Here is a 22,726-nt window from a genome sequence, read left to right as displayed (position 1 = left end):
TGGAGAGCAGAGCAGAAATGTGAGGAATGTATTCCAACCTCACAGGGAGCACATTTATGGTAAAGGCATGTCTACCACTGACAGTTAAGAAATTTAAAATTTAGTAGACTGTTTTCAACTGTTGATGCATGTCAGGAAAGGAGTAAATCATAAATGTGCAAGCTGATATACATTAAATGGAGTTTTGAATCTCTCTTTCTCTTGTGTATTGCGTGATTATATAGTTTTCTGAATATTTATAAGGAGTGTATATAATTAAAAGTATACTAAATACAGTTATATGGACATTAATGGTGGGGAAGAGTTACAGCAGATCTCATACTTTTCTTGATTAGTACACACACACACACACACGCACACACACACACACACACACACACACACACACACACACACACGCACACACGCACACACACAGACACACACAGACACACACACACACACACACACACACACACACACACACACACACACACACACACACACACACATATATATCTATATATATATATATATATATATATATATATATATATATATATATATATATATAGAGGTGAGAAATTATTTTTTTTCTAAAACAATTTAAATATTATTATTCAAGTGGTATTTAACATATACATATCTATGTATTAAGGCAGGTTTGTATTTTTAATCAGTACCCTATACCATTATTGTCAGAACCAAATACTAACTAAGATGTTATTGAAATTATAGGTACTAATAAAGCTGGGCATTAAAATGTTGTCTTCTGAATTAATATCCAAAAATAAAACTGGTACTGTGATGCCCACCACTGCTACCAGTATGAGATGGCCACAAATATGTGTTGTCCCCACACTTGGCCAATAATCAAGGAGCCTGAATCCTCTCCACTGGCACTGGCATGGGACATGCACTTGGAATACAAATGGATGCACTCAGTATTTCCAGATGCAGACCTCACTGTATCAAGTACAATTTCACTTAAGAGCACACAGGGAACAGACTCAGCCCGGAGTCTGGATGCCTCTATATCTATCTCCCTCCAGGTCCCCATTAAGACTCCCCACTGGTACAGCTGTAGGGTTAGGTCCTCAGCTGAGTGTCCAAACCAAGTCCTTCAGCACCCTCTCTGTAATCCCAGTGCTTTGTGTCCCTGCCACAAGTAGCTGTGAAAGGCTGGCACAGATTACCACTTTACCAACTTTGCCCAGACTATAAGGTAGTTATCACTGTCACCAGTCAGTACTATAATGCTCTTACAAAGGGTATCCAATTATACTGTGTAATATTAATACTAATACAAATGCTAGTAGTTCACCAAGATGGCTAGGCTTTCTGGAATGTCCCGCACAGTGGCACCAAATAAATATAAGCACTCTCCAAGGTTAGCTACTTTCTACAAGGATCAGCCACAATAAAAGTTTTAAATATATTTAATAATAAATAATAAAAGTACATGAAAATACTGAATATATATTCACAGTAAAACACAGAGTTCTCTTCTCAGGAAATATTGAAAAGAGCATTGATGGACAGACTCAGACAAATGAAGAAAAACAATATCTAATATTCCTGACTGAATTTAAAAGAATTTTACTGTTCCCTAGTTAAGTTACTTGCTACCGGAAGACAAGATGTTGTGGATGAGGGTATTTCTAGTCAGGTTTCCCAAACAGAATACTCAGTATTTTGAGATTTCTCTTTTTAATATCTAAAATATAATTTCCAAGAGGGCTGGCAGAATGACCTCATCTGGTCACCTGACTCTAGGTTCTCACAGTATCCCCGTTTGAAACTGAGACAGAAAGTTAGCACAGTTGGCCACAATACACATCCAAATGTTTATGGCAGTGCCTGGGGCCTCCTCTATTTTCACTGAACTAATGGACAAAAGCTCTCCCCAGTCCTATTTAGCACTGTGGGGTTATTTTTAAGGGTTTATTAGCTCATTTACATTTCCCTTATTTTTCTTAAAGTAAATTTCTGCTGTGCCAGTATCATCTATTAAAACATATACATTTAATTCAGCTACAATAATACATGTACATTTATCTTTGTTTCAGCAGGGTACACTATTGACAAATTTCAACACAAGCAAAGCTGACAAATACATTTTCAGCACAACCTTCTGTACAAAATCAGTTTGGTATGCAAATGAGATACAGTTCCAATACACGTGTAACACAAGCATCTTGTATTAAATCAGTTTGATATTCAAATAACATATCATTCTTTACAAAGCTCCAGCTGAGTATGCTGGTACTTGCCCATATCATCACAGGTACTTCCTAAAATGTTTTCATCTTTCCAATCAGGATTTATGGACTGAATAAACAAATGGTATTCTGTATTCAAATATATAGATAATGATTCTCTTTTCCAGAGAAAAGTCAGAAGGGTTTTTAATGAACCAACGATTGCATTTACTGCAATATGAGGAATATGATGAGCTAAAATCTTGTCAATGACCTAAACAATAAATATATCTTTTCTAAAGTGCTTACTTAAATGTATCTAACATACTATCATGGTATAAAAGTTCATGTATAAGCACATTCTTCTTCTGTATGAAAACATTTACAATTGGTTGGCATATTTATTTTGTTTTATAGATCAGATACTCTGCTACTGAGTGAACTCTGGAAGAAACCAGCAAATACCAAATCATTCCCACTGGTAACCATATCATGAAAAGAGAAAGGTAAATACTTTCTAGATATTGTTTCAGCTATTTATCTGAGCCAGTCTGTTGCCTTTTATTATATTTTGGCTGTAGTATTGGTTTTGACTTGATTCAGTTATTTTGCTACAGTTGGGAAAACACTGTTGCCTTTGGATTTCTGCTAATTTTAATCTGAATAATAAAAATAATAGAGGACATAGATGTAATATACACAAAAATAAGAACAGCAGTCAAAAACTATCAAAGCTATTCTCCTCTCAATGTGCAAAACTTTTTTTTTTCAATTTCATGGACAAAACAAGGGAAGATTTATATATGAGATTTATTTTTAAAGATCTTAAAATGCCATATATAACATTATGGTCACTCTTGAGGTATAACTTAAAAGAAGCATAATTAAAGGGATACAATTATTAAAAATGACTAAAACTGGTACATCAGCTCTAAAACAGACATCCATGGCCAGTAAGTCATATATGGTTACCAAAAGTTAAACAAATGCATAATCATTTTCAACATATAACATGGCACTAGCTTAAGATGCTAAAAACTAGATAGCTGTAAAAAAAATTTTTCATATTTTATAGAAATTTTCAGGTGCTTTAGCTGAGCAGGCATTAGAAATGTTATATTAAAGGTATATGGTACTGGTTTCACCCAGTATGACCTCGATTCCTGGTATGCCTCAGGTAAGACAAAAGGGTGAACAAGTCCTAATTAACAAAATGAGTAAGCTAATTTTAGAAATAATGAATAGCTGTGCCTGTCACGTAGTCAGATGATAATAAGCAGGTTTTGCAGCATGCAAGCATAGCTTACAGGCTCTGTATCACTGCACCAACATTTCGAAGGCAAATTCAAGATATTTGTTGGTGACACCACTGCATGATATTAAAGTATGAAACACCACCACACAGGTAGTTAAATAAAGACACATCTCTACACAAAAAGATAAAGAAAAAACAGAGAAAGGAAGAAACACCACTTCATAGACAACTAATGTTCAACTGGCAATTTAGAAGGGGAAGCATGAAGTTTTGTCAATTAATCTTTTGTGGAGTCTGTAAATATTTTGTCTTAAATATTCAAGTCATATAACAGAAAATATTGCAGTTTGCTTTATATTTTATGGTTTTGGAATTTCAAGTATTTATGGCACAGGCTGACCTGGTTCCGATTTTCAATGCTTTGTTTTCATTTTTTTTATTTTGATTTTATGTTCAGTTGATTTTGTTATTGGAATAGTAGTGGCCTTAATGTTAGTGTGTTCAACCTACTGACATGAAGATTTTAGAAGATGAAAAAGTCAACTATTGGTATATGTTTGGAACATGTGAGGAATCCAGAGAGAGTCTAGTTTAGCCTTTTTGTAACTAATGCATGTTTATTAGCCAAAAATAAATAAATATTCCCCGGGATTCATGAAGCTTGCGCTAGGCGCAGGCGTATCGTAGGCAGAATAATGCCAAATATGGCCATCGAGCGATTCAGGTACGATCCAATTCCACATGCACTACTGGCATATGCCAGAAATGCGCAGCCCACGGCATAGGTATGCTAATCACCCCATGCGCAATGTCGCACCATGCAAATGAAGGCAGATAGCGATTCATGAAGTGGTGCAGGCGTAGCGTAAGCCCACGGAAATGTAAACCAAAAAAACACGGTTTACATTTTCCCAAACAGAACATCGGAGCTATGGAAGCGGACCAGACTCATGTATTACAAAGTTAACATATGCCAATGGCTAAATACACAGCCAATGGCATAAGAAAAGATGCACAACACCTAAAAAACATTTAATGTCATGCCCACAGTAACGCACAGTGCAACCACAGGGTATGTGTGCGCAAACAGGAACATAAAGAAATTATATAAAAATGTCATAAAATCGCAATGTAATACAAATCAGGTTTACACCATAATACGCAATGGTAGGCATGGAACACCACAACCAAGGTGCAAGGGTTGCTAAGGGCCTGCGACAGTGTTCGGCGCGGTAACTATGAATTAGTAGTCAATGCCATGCAAATGAGGCAGGTAATACTGAGTCACAAATGTCCCGCCGGATGAAGGTTGTACCATACGGCGCAGTGCTATAACACAGAGGAGTGGCTCAGAGGAGATACATGACATCAGCAGAGGGGTGTGCCACCGTAGCAGTAAGCAGATTGGAGCAATGCAAATCTGGCCTGGCCATTGCTAAGCAAAGCTGCAGGACAGGGGTGGGGAGGAAGGTATAGAATTGTTTAGCTGAGAGCACACATGGTGCCCGAAAGCGCATGTGTACGTGGATGAAAACGTGCCCGAAACCCAGTAAGCAGATGCACGCGCCGCGAACAATAGCACAAACAGGAATGTCAGGGGAAGAAAAGAAGAAAATGCCGAAGTAGGGTAATTGGAGTACTAATGAGCAATTAACACCAATCACCTCACGGCAGCCAATCAACAGCAGCTGACAAGTCTGCTCGCAGAAACCTGCAAAACAGGATAGGGGAGGCATTGGAATGCAAAGAAAGGAGGGGAGGCATTGGATTGCAAAGATAGGAGATCTGTCATAGCAGAGCAAAGCAAACCGACAGTAGACTGGCAATAGCACACATTACGCAAGATAAGCCAGGTCTAGGAAAGTACAAATGAAAGCAGGCTGCTGGATGCATGCCAGAAAGTGGTAGGTGGAACATGCAGAAATGTAAAGGGAAGGTCAAGAGGTAATCCACGGCAGCCAAATGTAATTCAACACCAAAGGCACCACAATAGTAGTTCTGGTAGTAAAACACATAAGATACCCTGTAGCTACGATTGTACATACACACCCTATGACATTATCGGTGTTCACAGCACAATAGTATAAAGTGTGAAAGCACCCTACACACACTTGTGTATTCCTAAACACTGCACCATAGGTGTAAACACACGGGGAACTTTTAAAATGTACATGTTGGGAGCTGCCATAGCTGTGATTCATCAGCATGTGTTAGAGACTGACAGTGTTGTGGAGGAGGATGCCGACAACCACCGCAGGCCCTGGAGGAGGAGGAGAGTGTTCAGACCAAGGGTAACCTACCAGGGGCTACATGATCTGGAGATAGTAGAGCGTTACAGGGTGGACAGGGACATTTTACAGCAAATAGTGGAGCTTTGCCGGCCACGCCTGAGAACCAGAAACAACAGAGGGGAACCCATCCCAGTGGACACGAAGGTATGTGCAAGCTTGCGAATAATAACCACAGGTACCTTTCAAAGGCCAACTGGAGATATAATGGGGATCTCACAGGCATCGGCATCCAGGGTACTACACCAGTTCCTGGATGCCATGTTACCACATGCCAATGAGCATATATACTTCCCCCGAACTCAGGAGGATTTGACCAGCAATATGCATCACTTCCACCATGTGGCACACTACCTGGAGGTACTGGGTGCGATAGACTGCACGCACATACAAATCAAGTCACCACCTGGTGAGCATGGTAGGCGCTACATAAACCGCAAGGGATTCCACTCCATCAACTGCCAGGTCGTGTGCAATGCCCATAGCATTATCATGGATGTGTGTGCTGGCAGCCCTGGAAGCTACCATGACTCCCATATCTGGCATGCTTCACAGCTGTATCAGGTATTTGTCAGGGGGAACATCCCACATGGCCACCTTGTGGGGGATGCTGGCTATGCACTGGAGCCATGGATAATGACTCCCATCAGAAATGCACACATGCCCATGCAAGAACGCCATAATGAGGCACACGCACAAACCAGAATCATTATAGAGCGTGTGTACGGGATGCTGAAATCACGGTTCTGGTGCTTGGACACATCTGGTGGAGCCTTGCAGTACTCTCCAGGCACGTGTGCCCACATCATCATAGTATGTGCCATGCTACATAATATGATCCTGCGGAAACTGCTGCAGCAGGGACAAAATGGTGAAGGCCCTCATAGCCCACCGCAATTGCCAAGGCCATCACAGGCACAGAGGGATTCAGACCACGAACACACTGTGCCAGCCCCAATAGGCAGACGGAGGCGTGCCCAATATGCCTACACCTTGGCAAAGAGGGAACGTATAGCACATGCTCTGACAGTGTAGGCCCCTATGGACTGACACACCACTCCACCTACACACACAGTAAAATGGATGGCACACAATGTATAGGTGACCCACTGTGTGAATCCTACATAGGCAGCCCTCAAACATTGTACACACAACAGCTATTGGAACACGGAATGTCAACACCTGAACAGTACATGCACCTATCAGCATATGGTGGTGCTGTGTGTATAGGTTCTCAGGTACATCGGTAGGTACACGGCCGATTGTCAGAGGCCATACACCAAACGGGGCAAACAGTGTCCGCTGTCGCCACAACATCGAGTAACCAACTGTCGATTAGTGGAGCAGAGGCAATCGCGGGAGCACATGTGTGTAAGCACTGTTCTGCACACACTCATCACAGAGTCCCTGCTGCGTTAATGAGGGGTTCCACATAATAAAATCATGGATGTTGTGTCAAGGCATGGGTTGTACCCAAGACAGGTATTCGTCACCCCAGCATGCCCCACCTACGGTCGTTTGAAGGTGTAGCACAGTATCGTGTATGGCTCACTGTGATATACATACCCAATGCCGGAGCACATCTAGTAAACATTACATGGACACACCATTAACTGGACTCATCAATATGTAAACTAACTGAGTTACCCATGTGAGTGCAGTATGGAGTAACAGCCGTAGTATACTCCACGTATAAAACGACATAACACGTATACATATCCCAGATATCCATGTGTTAAATGCAGTGACCGCCGTGCATATTCCCGGTCCCACGTCCTGCAAGGGATGTAACGTAATCCCGAAGGCATGAGTAATGCATGTCGGATGCAGGTCATCAGATCATGTTTACCACACATTAGCGGGAATATGCGTTGCCCACTGCTGGTAAGCGATGTTTAAATATGACTATATGGATATGCGCAAAACTGGGATAAGCTTCTCTGAATATCGCGCAGATCACGATCAATGATGTCCAGAACAGGTAAAACCAGCATTATTCACCCCTGTACTAATAGCGCCTGCTCTGAAGGGTAAAACGACCACTGCCAGGAGTAGAACACGCAATCATGTATAGAATCACCTAACACTATTGCTGGCCAAGATGTACCTATGGTAGGGTTGCCACCTCTGCAAATGACCAATGTGGGACATACGTCAGATGTCTGCAGGCCGACACATACACCCGGCCAGTACGAAAATCAGAACTTCACTGTTTTGCCTAGATAAATGCTTATTCTTGTAATCTTTACTTACTTATTCTGTTTCTATAACATATAGGTGGTTCAGATACAGAATAACTGTTTTATGCAACTATTACATAAACTATAGGAAATAAGTATGTCCTACAATCTCAGCACATTTGCCATGTTTACAAATATTTTGCAGGACACAACTGCCCAAAGAGGGACTGTCCCTCGCAAAGTGGGACAGCTGGTAACCCTAACCTATGGCAGGTGTGTAATGTGACAGGCACAGACACAAATGTGCAGAGTCCAGGAAACAGTATACACCGACAAGTACACAATGAAAGGTGTAGCTTGCCTGTCACTTTCCCTGTCAGATATATATATATATATATATATATATATATATATATATATATATATATATATATATTTATATGCACATATATACATATATATAATACAGATAGAAAGGGCGACAGAATGATATATGTTGATATATATGGATTCAACGATATCTGCAAATATATATAGATAGGTCAACGACATTCATAACACCTTGGAGGTACAAATAAATAGGATACCGCCAACTATGGAATGTGTAACATACCACCACACTTAACCACGAGGCTGAAAGACCGAAAGAACACAGTATTGGAACAGTACATCCACGAGTAATAGTATGATGATATGAAGGGACATGTAGTTACCGCTGTTGGTGTTGCAGTCCACGTAGGTGCTGTGTTCAACTGTGTTTGTGAGTGCCGTAGTTTGTGTATGTGTGTATTGAGGGTGCCATGTGCATCTCCGTGTGACTGTAATGTGTGTGTGTGTGTCCGCATCGTGTGTCTGTCAGTGCCAACTTGGAGGTAGATCATTACGGTAGGTGTGGGTATAGCTAGCCGTAGGCATACGGTTACCACCTATCCCAAATTAGGAGGGACAGCCCCTCCCTGGGCAGGCGTGTCCTGACATAAAACATAACAAAGGGCAAATGTCCGAGATTGTAGGACATTGATATGTCCCAGATATCATGTAATAGTTGCATTAAATAGTTATGCCTGTATGTAAGAAACATAAATGTTACATGCAATATGATAAGTAGCCAAAATCCCACAACAATAGGTATGTATTGAGGATAAAAGTATGTGCTATCCTGTGCACTGACCATGGCTATGTGTCAGCCTGTAAACACCACTGTGTGTCCCACAAGTTTCCAACAATGGCCATATGAAAAGGTGGCAACCCATGGCAAAGAGGTTCTGTTACCAACACAACCGCAATGACTGCAAATATCTGGGACAGAAATACACAGGATAGCTGTCATTTAGACATATCCCTTTACATATCGCTGCAATTCCGGAGGTATGGAAGTATCAACCTCACCTGCATACTATATAGAAACCAATTAACAACAGCCCAATGTAAAATCCAGTAACATAAGTCTACTAACTGACAGCTCTTTAATTAGGGACGGAGCCCACACACATATATATGGAATATGTAGAAATGCAAGCCCCACACACCTGTATATGCTATGTACACCCACCGACATCCCCCAAACTAGAAACTGTAGCAATACAGACTGTAATAACAGCACAAACATCCAGACAGTCAATTACATCTGCAGAACCATCAACATACCTTGTGAGCAACACAATTAAAGGTGCCATGCATAATTGTAGCCATTGTATAATGGAACAAACAGCAATGAAAAACCAAAACTAGAAGCAAAACCAAACCACGAATGCAAACCACTTGGCACCACAGGACCCGGAGGCAGGTACACAAAGGCTTTCAAAATAAGCAGTAGAAGAAATCAATCAGCTGCTAGGTCTCCAATAAGATCCTTTAATATGACAAGGCAAAGTTAAAATCACAGTCTCTTCCAAGCGCTTTCACTCGACCACTTGCGAGCTTTTTCAAGGCAAAAAACATGAACTGGAAGTTCATTCACATTAAATACTTCCACAGTCATCACATGACTTCCTGTGGATCTTTCCCAAAAGGAAAATCACCATATAATACAAATTCTAAAATACATTCTTATTGTCATTAAAAAATTATTCATTTTGTAAAAATGTCTTGGCAACTGAATAATCATGTTAAACATAACATTAAATCAAAATGTTACAATGTACCAAGAAAATTCTGCAGAGTGTTTTTGTAATCACAAATAAATGCAGTAACCCCTTTTGAACATCGGGGGTAAAATCAAGATTCCAAATTAAAATCTAGGGCTACTTAGTAGCATTATGAAAACATTTATTTTCTAAGTTTCAAATGGGTAACTTAACCTTCAATGTGTCTTATTCTAAAATCTTATGAATGCAAAAGTGAATAAAAAAAAAAAAAAAAATATATAAAAATATATAGTGTAGTAATATAACAGATGTCATGTTATGCTGAATTGTATTATAAACGGGCTTGCCTCAATTTCAGAACACTAATAATGCTAAGAGTGTCGTTCAGACCTGGGTGTCTAGTAGCGTCTAAGTGGAGCTGCCAAAATAGCTCACGGTATTCTAAATTGGACTCCCAACTAACCCCTCTTATATTTGGTTGTACATGTTCCAACACCATAAACTTTATTTCCATGTCCTTACATGTCAAAGAGTGTTTGTAGAAGGCATTACTTTCCTTCCTTGCACTGATGTCATTGAAGTGTTCATAAACTCTTCTCCTAAACACCCTTTCAGTTTTCCCAATGTAAAAACCATGGCAGGTAACACAGCATCCAAGGTAGACTACCCCCTTAGATCCACAGTTAAAATGATTGTTGGAGTGGAACCTGAATTTTCCCGAGGGGAGGTAGTAGGACCCCAAATTCAGCATAGCATGGCATTGCTTACACATCCCACAGGGATAAGTGCCTGGTTTCTTTCTATTCTGATTGTGTGGATCCTCCAACCTAATTTCTAACAGTTCTTTCAAATTCTTGCCCCTTTTCCTGACAAAAGAGGGAAAGCTGGGCATAGAATTCTTCAGATCTTCCTGTAGTCTGAGAATGGGCCAATATTTCTTGATAGTCTTCTCAATCTGATCTGAGTTGTTGGAATATGTGTGTATAAAGCTATTTTTAGACTTTGAAGTGTCTTTTGAAGGGTTTGGGGAGATCTCGTTGACCCCCACCCCCAATAAAGGGGGATACTTATTTGATCTCTTCTCAGAAATTTCTACAACCAGTGCTTCTACCAAAGCTTCCGGATATTGTTTTTCCTTAAAAAATCCCCTTAAAAAAGAAACTTCCTCTTTGAAAAGTTTGTCAGTGCTGGACATTCGTGAAGCTCTAATGAGTTGACCTTTTACTATCGCCTTTTTTTGATATAAGGGATGTCCACTGTGGTAATTTAAGTATGCGTTCGAAAAAGTGCTTTTCCTGTAAATTTTTGGAATTCCTAAGACACATAAGAATTTGAACCCCCTTAAATACAGACCTATAGTGGCAGGAAGTGGAAGTGTTACAGAACCCCTAGCTAAATTCATCAACTTCTCCTTAAAACAATATGCAGAGAAAATTAAACATATATGTAAGGTTCATGGGACTACCTAAAAGGAGTGGATCAGAGTTTATTTTTACCTGAGATGTTTATGGTCACTGTTGATGTAGTCAACTTATTCCCTAGCATCCCACACAATACGGGCCTTGAGTGGTTAGGTACTTACTTATCTAATGAAGTCCAACTGGGGACCAAGTTCACTAACTTAATTTTGGAATTTATGGATTTAGTTTTAGAAAATAATTTCATCCACTTTAAAGGGGAATTTTATCGTCAGAAAAAAGGTGTGGCAATGGGTGCCCCCTGTGCTTCCATCTACGCAAATTTGGTATTATACCAATGGGAAAAGAAATATATTTTTACTAGCACATGGTACCAGGATATCTTGCACTATAGGAGATTTTTGGACGATATCTCCTTTATGTGGATGGGAGACGAAGGAAGTCTTATGGAATTTATGGATTACATTAACATGACGACCACATTTTTTAGATTCACTCACAAGATCAGCAAACACCAACTTGACTATTTAGACATTTCACTGGTTAAGGACTATCCGAACATGTGCTTTCAGTCCAAAATTTACAGGAAAGCACTTTTTCGAACGCATACTTAAATTACCACAGTGGACATCCCTTATATAAAAAAAAGGCGATAGTAAAAGGTCAACTCATTAGAGCTTCACGAATGTCCAGCACTGACAAACTTTTCAAAGAGGAAGTTTCTATTTTAAGGGGATTTTTTAAGGAAAAACAATATCCGGAAGCTTTGGTAGAAGCACTGGTTGTAGAAATTTCTGAGAAGAGATCAAATAAGTATCCCCCTTTATTGGGGTGGGGGTCAACGAGATCTCCCCAAACCCTTCAAAAGACACTTCAAAGTCTAAAAATAGCTTTATACACACCTATTCCAACAACTTAGATCAGATTGAGAAGACTATCAAAAAATATTGGCCCATTCTCAGACTACAGGAAGATCTGAAGAATTCTATGCCCAGCTTTCCCTCTTTTGTCAGGAAATGGGGCAAGAATTTGAAAGAACTGTTAGAAATTAGGATGGAGGATCCACACAATCAGAATAGAAAGAAACCAGGCACTTATCCCTATGGGATGTGTAAGCAATGCCATGCTATGCTGAATTCGGGGTCCTACTACCTCCCCTCGAGAAGATTTAGGTTCCACTCCAACAGACATTTTAACTGTGGATCTAAAAGGGTAGTCTACCTTGGATGCTGTGTTACCTGCCATGGTTTTTACATTGGGAAAACTGAAAGGGTGTTTAGGAGAAGAGTTTATGAACACTTCAATGACATCAGTGCAAGGAAGGAAAGTAATGCCTTCTACAAACACTCTTTGACATGTAAGGACATGGAAATAAAGTTTATGGTGTTGGAACAGGTACAACCAGATATAAGAAGGGGTAGTTGGGAGTCCAATTTAGAATACCGTGAGCTATTTTGGCAGCTGCACTTAGATGCTACTAGACACCCAGGTCTGAACGACACTCTTAGCATTATTAGTGTTCTGAAATTGAGGCAAGCCCGTTTATAATACAATTCAGCATAACATGACATCTGTTATATTACTACACTATATATTTTTATATTTTTTTATTTTATTGTTTTATTCACTTTTGCATTCATAAGATTTTAGAATAAGACACATTGAAGGTTAAGTTACCCATTTGAAACTTAGAAAAGAAATGTTTTTATAATGCTACTAAGTAGCCCTAGATTTTAATTTGGAATCTTGATTTTACCCCCAATGTTCAAAAGGGGTTACTGCATTTATTTGTGATTACAAAAACACTCTGCAGAATTTTCTTGGTACATTGTAACATTTTGATTTAATGTTATGTTTAACATGATTATTCAGTTGCCAAGACATTTTACAAAATGAATCATTTTTAATGACAATAAGAATGTATTTTAGAATTTGCCTTATATGGTGATTTTCCTTTTGGGAAAGATCCACAGGAAGTCATGTGATGACTGTGGAAGTATTTAATGTGAATGAACTTCCAGTTCATGTTTTTTGCCTTGAAAAAGCTCGCAAGTGGTCGAGTGAAAGTGCTTGGAAGAGACTGTGATTTTAACTTTGCCTTGTCATATTAAAGGATCTTATTGGAGACCTAGCAGCTGATTGATTTCTTCTACTGCTTATTTTGAAAGCCTTTGTGTACCTGCTTCCAGGTCCTGTGGTGCCAAGTGGTTTGCATTCGCAGAACAAATGGCAATGTTACAGGTTTTGTTTGCAATAGTCCATTATCAGACGGTTGGGATGACAGGTACACCCACATGTTGAACTACATACTCTAGCTGTCACACACAATCCACGGGGGACATGAATCCAAAGTATACTTGTCTCTACACATAGCAGTTGCAATCACACACAACAAAACACAATACAGGCCGTCTCCCCGAAGGTAGGGCAAATGGGCAACGCCCAAGTGGAGAATTCAATTATACCCCACTGTTGCCGCGTAATTGGCGAATGGAGTAGCTGCACAGCTGATGTGCAAGTAATTAGTCACTTAGGAACACCAATTGGCAGCAGGAAACCACATGTTACAGGTATCATCGTATATAAGGATGACTTGCCCGACATTCAAACCGTATGCTCATACCATATACCTGTTTAAGTAGTGTGAGAGAGATAGAGACGAAAGTCCGTAATGATAACAAGGTATGTATAACACTCGGTATGTAAGTTTATGTATAGCATGTTTTGTATTAATTATCTACTGTATGTATAGCCTGGTTTGCATTAATTAAAAGTGTCTGCAATGCATAAAGTGGGAAAAGGTATTTATGTAGTGATGTCTTGCTGACATACTAATGCTTGTAGAAACTGTGCGTCCAGCAGTGGGCCACAAGGTACACATCGCAGACACCACAAGGGATGCTACATGAGTGCTTTAAACATAACAATTCCATACAACCCACCGTCAGTGGTAGGGTATGTCCAACAAGTATGTGCCATAGCAGGGGATAGTATATGTTGATATACTGTCACAGTAGGCATGTGTATGGAAATATAACGACAATGACATGTGTAAGGTGGTCCCGCTGTGCAAGTATGCTTTGCATTATGGGATACTATGTAAAATATGTGTAATGTATAGTATTGTAGGTAGATATGTCAGATATTCTACACAGCATAACGGGCATATCATGCATACCAAAGGTATTGTCTATTGGCATGTACAATAACAGGATACATATGGCTTGTAGGCACGGGACATTGTAATAGCATGATAGCTAATCTAAATGGAAGGGCTACCAAGTAACCATGCACAAAGGACATGTAATAGCTTCACAGGTTCATAGTGGGGTACTATGCAGTCTGGCAAGTGTATGTGTAAGCACAACTACAGTGTTCACACCAGTGGCACCTCTCTAGGGTAGTGTTCTGTGAACAGCAGAGACGTGTTACCTGCACCTCTGCACAGTACAGCCACTGCAGTGATACCTGGCGTACATGTGTCTCCCAACCACCAAGGGAGGTATCACATGAACAGTGCTACTGAGTGTCCCTGCGTGATGTACATAGGACTCATGTTCCAAAGCACGGTGAGTGTCCGGTTTGAGAATGTAACCCGGAAGCACATCCCACTCATTGTTGCGTGTGTGCACATATCCATCGGCATGTTGCTCACAGTGGCTTTTGCTTAAGTTGCGTATGTGGAGTATATCCATTAATATTGTGGACATGGGCCCTGTCTGTTCAGCAGAAGTCACCCCTGAGTATGTAGTATGCAAATGTGTACAGATGTGGTGTCCGTAGTTCAGCCGCATACTTCAACTGTCGGAGCTCAATAAACGTTAAGGCATGTTAATGTTGTGGTATGTAAAGCTGTAGCTGTTTTGTAAGGTACACCCTAAATGAGGTGGTGTACCCTTGAATGTATGTAGAAGTCTTGGGTTCAGAGGTACAATGGGTGCCTATGTACCAGCTACACACCCAGTACAGATAAGTGTGGCCACGTAGAAGGATATCCACGCCACAGTGGCAATATGGTAACCACAGGAGTGGGTGCGACATATGTGTGTACTACGAACATGTACAATGTAACATGCATGTAGGGGACTACCACTTATGTGATAGTCAGTGGGTGAATGGTGTAATGCAAAGGTGATGTTCATGCAGCTTGAGGTCATGATATTCATATCAGGTATCTGTCACAGTGACACCCGTATGGATAGAGTCAGTATCAGCTGGTGGATCAATCATGGTGCTTTGTATGCAGGGGTTTGTAAAGCTAGGCAGGGAAAGTCCCTCTGTGCTAGCCTGTACCTCAGGGAAGCATATACTGAACATGAGGGGCCCTATGACTGAGGACTGTGGTATGCCAAGTGTAACTAAAATGCAGTATGTACTATGGTATGCTACCCACATTGTGTGTGTCCTGTCCATGAGCCATGTTGCATAACATCCTGAGGCATAGGGTACGATGTGCAGGTGGATGTGTATGTTGCCAATACCAGAATGGAGAACGGTGCTGTAAGGCAATGAGAGGACAATGTAGGATGTGTGGACCCCCGTACCATCATCAACTACCCTGGCAACTGTATGAAAGGAGTCCACCAGGTGTAGGGGCATGCTCTGGCCCTAACAAGTCCAACCCGGGTGGCATCACAGGACCGGAGCCCAACAATGTCTCTGTGAATGACATCCATGATGATGTGCCCCATAGCCATGCAGAACAGTCCAGTCAGGTGTGTAGGACTATAGTCCCACACGTGCATTGTGGCGCCACCTGTGTGGAGTGTAATAACTGTTGCTGTGTGCCATTCAGGGGCCACAATGTCTGATACAAGGCTATTACTGAATATGGTGGCCTAGTGGGGAGACATGTCATTCAGAGGTTTGTGGACATCACAGCCTGGCACTTTGGAAGGTGACATGGGGCCAGTGTCCCAGGACATATAGAGTGAAGGTTAGTACTGTGTTGGTGTGACCGCAGGGACACCGCAACGTTCCTACATGGATTGTGACCCTGTAGTGTGTGTGAGGGTGTAATGTTAGCATTGAATCCATCCGTCAGCATGTTGCCTACATCACCTGGGTCTGCAATGTCCCTGAGTGACTGTTGTATGTGAGAGCAGATGTGGGTATTGCCATTGACTACTGACATACCACCATAATGCCTTGTGGTACACCCCAGAATGTGTCGCAGTACTGTTTATGTAGCTAGTCTTGGAGTATGTGATGAGGGATCCCGTGGCCCTACCGAGGCTGACCAGTGAGCTATTCCATCCATGGGATTGTACACCACTGTGCAACAGCCTCCACCTGTTGTTGTACATTATGTCCATGGAACTTGACCACCAGAGTGGCGTCTGTTATCTGGTGTGTACCATCATGGCTCTGTGTGGAATAGCATGTTCCATGCAGTCGTGTACATGCTAATGCAGTGCACTGGGTTATGTTTCAGTGTTTGTATGTGCATTGTCCATCTGCACGGGTGTCATGACGTCAACAACCGCTGTCATAAGACGTCTGTAGTAGGTGTTGTAGTAATCATGTTCTGTGTATGCCGTGAAGGGTGTGGTGCCGGGATGTGGCTAACAAGGGTAATTAGCATATGTTCGAAATCAACCAATGAGGGGATAACCCCAGGTGTGGAACACCAGTCACATGTTGGTAGTGTTCATGTCAAGGATAATGTTGGTCTTGGAGGTGGTGTGTATGGGTTGATCCAGCCAAGTGGAGGTTATGACTCAAGGATGTGTCGGTACATGAGTGGCTATCCCAGTTAAGTGTGGGGTAGTGTCAGTCACACATCAGTAGTAGCTGTCTAAGCCCTACTGTCCAGTCAACCAACAAATGAGGTCTGGTAACCGTGGGGTGTGTTGTTGAATCTGTAGCTGGTTACAATGTGTATAGTGGTTCCTGACACAGTTAGTTGCACGTGGAGCACCTGTGATGCATTGTGCTAAATAACTAGCCAGGATGTGTGTACAACATAGTGGGATATGGGAACCCCTCAGCTGTGGGTGTGCCAGTCCAGGAATGTGCCTGAAAGGTATGGTCTGTCTATAACCTGTCATTGCAGGTGTGCTCTGCAGAGCCTAGAGGCAGGTCCCAGTCACTGCAGAGATATTGGAGTGGTGCATTATGAGGTGTGCCTTGCCTGCGTGCATCACAGAGGAAGATGCAAGCATTGTGTCACATGACCACATGTCTTGATTGCCAGTTCCCGTTCTGCCGGTGACTGTTATTGGAAACTGTGCAAGTCAGGCAGTATAGAAGCAGCAAGAGCCTCACATGTGATCTGTACTCCCAGGGCTGACAGGTGTAGGTTATCTGTGCCAAAACATTGTGTTTGACCAGGTCAGTCAAAGCGGACAGATACCAGATGCCTGTGGAATGACAGCAGAAGCATGCGCAACTGTTGAAGTGACAAAGTCAGTCATTGTACAGTGGTATCGGGTCCGGATGAATGTATAATGCTCCCCAGGGCTTGGCCCACACCTTCAGGACTACAAGACTGGTGAGCTATTGCATGTCCCTGCACAAGTAGTCTGTGAAGTGGCATCTCAGGGCAGTCACACTAACACGGAGAATGACAGTCACATCGTACCTGGTGAGGTGTGGCATGGGTGCATAGCTTATGTTGCAGAACTAGTTACCCGACAGCAAGATGTAAGCGACTATCGCCTTGTGTAGCCTGCTGTGTGGAACTGCAGTGTGACCGCCTACCGAGTCACCTATGACTGGTGTGCTGTGTATGTTATAACACCCTATTGGCTGTATGTGATGGGCACACATGAGTCTGTAGGCTATAAGTTGGTGATGTTGTGTTCCATGATGGGGGCTGCCCCTGGTGCCTACACAGAGTATGGAGAGGTACTGCACGGGTTGTCCTCGTATGTGTGGCCAGTGGTGGAGATCATGTGAGACTATGTGACGTGTGGGGTGTGTTGCGAATGTTACACATCCCAACATGACTGTCAGGTGCAGTCAGGGTTGGTGACAGCATTACCCCCAGCAGGGCTGAATAAGTGCATCCCTCACAGGCTGTAGTGTCATATGTTGGGAGGCGAGCGTTTAATGTGTACATGAGACAATTGCTCTATTGCCACATGTACGACATATCCATCATATAGACAGGCAATAGCACTGGTATGTGACAGTTGGGCATGCCTGTATATACAACCATGTCTCACAGGATATGTGAGTTACGTGTGTACAACAGCTGTTGTACCGTAAGCAACCTGGAAATTTTAGGACAGCCAGTGTACCTGTGGGAAATGGTGTGGAATGGGTGCTATAGAAATCAGTAGCTCATGACATGCTCACAGGTTCTGAATAAGTGCCTAGCATGAACATACAATACAGATAGGGTGTTGGATAATATCAACCCACAAATGGTGATGACAGTCATAATGGGTGGCACCGCACTATAACCCTGCTGAGTATGGTGTGTATGTCCATGAACCATTATCACTGTAGATGTTAGCAGTACAGATGTACAAGACAGTATGGATGTTTGATTACAAATACCTTTGTATGTCACAGGAGTGTTCTACCAGTGACCTGTTGACAGACTCACAACTACAAAAGGTGCCAGAGTGACATGTGCATATCACACCAGTGCCAGCTACAGTAGAACAGGGTTAATGTGTTGTACTCCACCCTCATTGTAGCCCATACCACACAGACAAATGTTAGGCATCTGTGTATGTAAAGATGTGAATGGCCATGACCTATGAGCAATAGCTGTGTCAGTGTTGTGAACAACATACAGAATGGGCTGTGTGGGTGACGTGTGTGACATATGTGCACAGTCTAATGGATGATATCAGCATTGTCACCACTAGGTGAACATCCCTGTACCCATTAACTACCACCTAGGCTGTGGTCAACATTATGGACAGTGTGTAAGGGATGGTGCTGTGCAGTACATCTCACTGACTTGGTGACATCTCCAGGCCCCGTGGGTAGTCATATGAGGTATCCATGTCATGACAGGGTGCCATCCATGAGCACGGAGATCATTGGACAGGCATATACAGCACTGGGGTGAGCAATATTGGATCACATATCACCTTTAAAGGGTAATGGCCATGCGTGGATGGGCGATACCAGCCTTCACAATACTCACCTCCACAATGCAGCATGCTGTCTACCTTGCATAAAGACATTTGCTGCACCATGATGCTGGACATGCTACATGTCCATATCCTGATCTGAAAGACATACGACATGGACAGCCACCATACTAATACTAGGATCGCCACATGCTGGACAGATCCCTGTGCCATACATGTGACATACTCCCGCTATACCATGCAACCCTGTCCATCAAAGCTGCACATGTCATCCCAGTCATACATGGTGTGATGGCCGCATGGTAGATGTAGTATCAACTGTCTGGATCAGTAATGTGGCACTGATGCACCTCGTAGTGGCATAATGGCTGTCGGTTACAGCTAGGAAACCTTGCCCGTACATGCTATGGTTAATAACCATCCCTGTGAATGACGTCCAACTAGCCATTGTCCCATGTCTATCACATGTGCAACACAGGCGATCTGTAGCAGGATGTTGAACAGCTGTACAGTGCTGTGCAGATGTATATGGAAAAACACATGCATGTACAGGTTTCCATGCGTATGTGTGCATTGTCACTGCTCAAGTCCATTAAGGCTGTGTCTGTGTTGATATGTGACATATACACAGCATCAAGGTCAACAGCAATACCGTGGACATATCCAGGCATGTGCAGATAGGTAATAACACCAGTGCAGGCAAACAGACATGCCCACATCAAGACAGCATTCACATAGAGTATGAACACTGTAATGAGGTGACACACATATATGGTGATGATATCCAGTGCATAATGGGTGTTACATGTGTGTGACACAAACACGTCAGTCGTATCAGTGTCATGGTGATTTGCAAAGATAACTGTGCAGATGTACTAGATGTCATAGAAATTTATGTGCAGCTGTATCTCTGTACATCTCTGAAACTGTGACCTGTCACCATCATTATGTCTTACAGATAATGCCTCGTACATGCCTTCCAGCCTACAGCCGCCAGGAGGATGATGTCCTCATCCTGTACCTCCATGAGAACTACGAGGTGTTGTTCAGCCATGTGCCACAGCATGCCCAGCAGCGGGACGACCTGTGGCAGGATCTGCGCAGGAGGGTGAACGATGTGGGTGGTCATAACCGCACCTACCAGCAGGTGCGCAGACACTGCATGGACCTGATATGGCATGCAAAACAGCATGCCACTGCAATCGCCAGGGAACAAGGTGGAACAGGTAGTGGGCCATCAACCCAGCCCACACTCACACACACTGAGGAGTTACTGGCCAGTCTGGGAACACCCTCAGAACAGCATCCACAAACACTATCTGCCATCATGGAGGTGGGTGTCTCCCAACCAATGAGCCTGGAGTTTCCTGGTAAGTCAGTACTGCACATATGGCTACTATATCCCATTTATGTGCATGTGTCACTGTACATTATGTAATGTAACAATATATGTATGGTATGTGGACACACATGCTGCATACTACAGTATGCTACCCTGTGTATGCACACATGTGCATACTATATGCTATTGCACAGGTGAATGTGTTAACATGCACAGTGCACCCTGTGGCTGTCATACAGTCATGGATAATGTTCATACTGCTGTGTCACCCCTATACAGGTACCTCTGGCATGCTGCACAGACATGAGTCCATTGCAGGTGAGACTGTCATCAGTATCAGGCATGTAAAAGTATAGATCTATTCACCATGTGGCCAGTTAACACTTGTACACTTGATGTTCATTCCATTCATGATATACAGGTCACGTCACCCATCATTCACACAGGCCACTCATGTGCAATATATACAAACGTAATGATACACTAACAGGAAACCAGAGTATTTGTCATTGCTACATGTGTGGTCAGCTGTGCATACAACAGTGGAGGTGTTCTACAATGGAGGCATATGTACTATACATTGGAACAACACATGTGGTACACAAACAGTACCACACAGTGAGCTGTGATATGGGCTGCCCACAGGAGTCACCATTGTGTCATATGCCCCTGCAATGGGTGCACACATTGTGATGTGCCATCTGACATGTCCCAGACATGTAGTGTATTGGCTGTAATAATGCCACACTATCCCATAACCCATACCCCACATACAACCTGTTGTCTGCATAGCCCTGTGGATGGTGACATATCTGACATCTATGGGTGTATGTCATATGGGACAACACAGACATGTGTAATAGATGGCCATCACACACAATTGTCCAACACATGCTCACATGGCCATGGGGGATGGCCAGAGATACATAGCCACACAGTAGATGTGATGTGTATACACCCTGTTTCACATTGTCCACACATGGTTCAATTATAGCCTTAGCCGACCAATTATACAGTTGATGTGGTACACTGGACATCCTAACAGCCTGTGCACAGCCAGTGGAGGTGTCACTGACGTCTGCCATATAAGATGTATTGAACATCACGCCTGTGTCATAGCATGACAGTAGTCACCTCTACAGCTTCCACAGACATTGACACCACATCAGGTCACAGATACTGTACATTTTCCTTGCTGCTGTAGGACATCACCGTTAGCTGTTCACCTCGTGTGTGTGGTACAGCAATGTCATGTTGGACATGGTGAATTGACAAGTCCGCTATGTGTGGACATGGTTGCCAGGCAGCTAAGACTCTGTAGTTGTTGTGCAGGGGAGTCATCTGTAGGTCCTCCAGTGACCTATCACATGACACAGCATGGTTTGGTGTGTACACACCTCAGCATCGTGGGTCACAATCCACAGTTATGTCATGGGTATGCATGCAGTTATGGCTATGCAATGTGTACATATTATGCACTGTATAGCAATATAGATGCCTCATGATGCCATGCAATGGCACAGTGTCTGTACTTCACACTGTAGAGCAATATAGACGGCTCACACTACCCTTCCATGCACATGCACATTTGCTAAACATGCATTCTATCTGTAGGGCATACAGACAACACCACAATATGATGGCCATTATGACGCTGTACATGTCAGGACACCACTGTGTCAGACATGTATGCATGTTAATGCACACGTCAGCAGATTACATGTCAAGGTCACATCAGCCATGCGTACTGTTATCCTGTTCTGGTCCACATGGTGTATCACGGGGATGCATGCATACTACCATGACTGTATGAACTGCATGGCTACTGATATGACACCTGCTTGCTGTATTGTGCACCCCAGGGGGTATGCTTACTAACACTATTAATGTCTGAGCTGCATGCCGTCAGCTGTATCACAGGC

This window comes from Protopterus annectens, chromosome 7.part0, assembly GCF_019279795.1.
Source record: "Protopterus annectens isolate FY-2018-M chromosome 7.part0, PAN1.0, whole genome shotgun sequence".
NCBI classification, from domain to species: domain Eukaryota; kingdom Metazoa; phylum Chordata; order Ceratodontiformes; family Protopteridae; genus Protopterus; species Protopterus annectens.
The sequence above is the reverse complement of the archived record's forward strand: the minus strand, read 5'-3'. Positions refer to the sequence as shown.